The 2,461-nt window shown below is 41.6% G+C and overlaps 1 pseudogene; it reads left to right on the plus strand.

The window, feature by feature from the left end:
* Positions 1-239: 239 nt before the first annotated feature.
* On the plus strand, positions 240-2,074 carry LOC102841789 (annotated as a pseudogene).
* Positions 2,075-2,461: the final 387 nt, after the last annotated feature.

Genomic DNA, 2,461 nt, shown 5'->3' on the forward strand with positions numbered 1-2,461 from the left:
ATCATAATGAAATGTGCAAACTTGAAGTTAGAAAACCAAAAGGGAAGAACACACTCAGCATTTCTCACACTGAAAGAATTGGAGAAAATACTCAAACATTGACACACAATATTGACAGATTCTATGGGCAAAATATTGAATGATGCCATCAAAGAAGATGGAAAGAGCTAGCCTTCTTCCCCTCCTTTAGCTATCCTTCTGACACCTAGAAGCTCTGCATGCTCGTGGATTCTGTGGTTATGGAGATCCCCGGGAGCCTGTGCATGAAAGTCAAACTGAGCAATAACACTCAGAACTAGGGAATTCAGAGAGCAACTAATGCCACCTATCAAGCCCCTCATGTCAGCCGGAACAACAGAGGTCAGGTGGTACGGACCAGAGATGGCTTCCATGGTTACACTGTTTGACTAACAGGCTTATCTGGATCAGGGAAGACCATGGTGAGCATGACTTTGGAGGAGTACTTGGTTTGCCATGGTATTCCATGCTATACTTTGGAGGGTGACAACATTCATCAGGGTCTCAACAAAAGTCTTGGGTTTAGTCCAGAAGACAGAGAAGAGAATGCCTGAGGTATTGCAGAAGTTGCCAAGCTGTTTGCAGATGCCAGTCTAGTGTGCATCACAAGTTTTATACCACTTTATACTCAGGATCGTAACAATGCAAGGCAAATTCATGAGGGTGCAAGTTTATCATTTTGGGAAGTATTTATTGATGCTCCTCTGCATGTTTGTGAACAAAGGACTCTACAAAAAAGCATGGGCTAGAAAAATAAAAGGGTTCACTGGAATTGAGTCTAAGTATGAAAAAACCAGAAGCTTCTGAATTTGTGCTGAAAACAGACTCTTGTGATGTAAATGATTGTGTCCAGCAAGTTGTGGAGCTTCTACAATAATGGGACATCATTGTACCTGTTGATGCCTGTTATAATGTTAAAGAACTATATATGCCAGAAAATACATTTCATTTGGCAAAAACAGATGCAGAAACATTACCAGCATTGAGCAGTAATAAAGTGGATATGCAGTGGGTGCAGGCTTTGGTGGAAGGATGGGCAACACCTCTGAATGGCTTTATGAGACAGAGGGAATACTTACAGTGCCTTCATTTTGATTGCCTTGTAGATGGGGTTGTCATTAACTTGTCAGTGCCTGTAGTTCTGCTGGCTACCCAAGAAGATACATAGAGGCTGGATGGCTGTACTGCATTCACTCTGATATATGAGGGCCACCATGTGGCTATTCTTGATAACCCAGAGGTTTTTTTGAACACGGGAAAGAAGAGCATCGTGTCAGACAGTGGGGAACAACATGCAAGAACCACTCCTACAATAAGATGGAACAAGGAGATTGGCTGAGTGGAGGAGATCGTCAAGTCCTGGACCAAATTTATTGGAATGATGGTCTTGATCAGTATCGTCCTACACCTACTGAGCTAAAACAGAAGTTTAAAGATATGAATGCTGACGCTGTCTTTGCATTTCAATTACGGAACACAGTGCACAATGGTCATGCTCTGCTAATGCAGGATACCCATAAGCAACTTCTAGAGAGGAGCTATCCACGCCTTGTTCTCCTCCATCACCTCCTTAGTGGCTGGACAAAGGATGATAACGTCCCTTTGATGTGGTGTATGAAGCAGCATGCTGCAGTGCTGGAGGAAGGAGTCTTCAATCCTGAAACAAAAGTGGTGGCCATCTTCCCATCTCCCATGATGTATGCTGGCTCAGCTGGTTGCAGAGGCTGATTTTTACATTGTTGCATGATACCCTGCTGGTATGCCTCATCCAGAAACAGGGAAGGATCTTCATGAACCAACTCATGGTGACAAAGTGCTGGCCATGGCCACTGGTCTAATCACCTTGGAAACTGTTTCCTTTTGAGTTGCAGCTTACAATAATAAGAAGAAACAAATAGACTACTATGATTCAGAACACCAGGAAGACTTTGAATTTACTTCAGGAACACACATGCTCAGACTTGCCCGAGAAGGCCAGAAACCACCTGAAGGTTTCATGGCTCCAAAGGCTTGGACTATGCTGAGGGAGTACTGTAAATCCTTAGAGAAAACTTAAGCTTTTCACCCCATTGCTCCACCTTTGACTCTTCATTAATTAACAGGAGGGGACCACACAGTCACTGTTGGCTTTGCTTTTTGGTAATGTCTGTCTGGGATTGCTTTTTAAAAATAGACCATTTTCCTTACCTAGCGTCAGTTCTAGTCTGCCTTTTGAGTTCTGTTTGAACAAGTGTAACACATTGATGTTTTTATGTATCTTTTCCACTTAGTATAGTTAGTACTCCTACAATAAGATTTTAAAATCTTGCCTTTTTATATTATATTTATGCTTCTATCTAATGATTTTTCAAGCTGTTATATTAGTAATAACCAGTCGTATACATGTTGAATCTCACTTTTTATCCTTTAAATAAAAAAGAAAGGAAACATGAAATCACCAGAC

This window comes from Chrysochloris asiatica, unplaced genomic scaffold (assembly GCF_000296735.1).
Source record: "Chrysochloris asiatica unplaced genomic scaffold, ChrAsi1.0 scaffold00196, whole genome shotgun sequence".
Lineage (NCBI taxonomy): Eukaryota > Metazoa > Chordata > Mammalia > Afrosoricida > Chrysochloridae > Chrysochloris > Chrysochloris asiatica.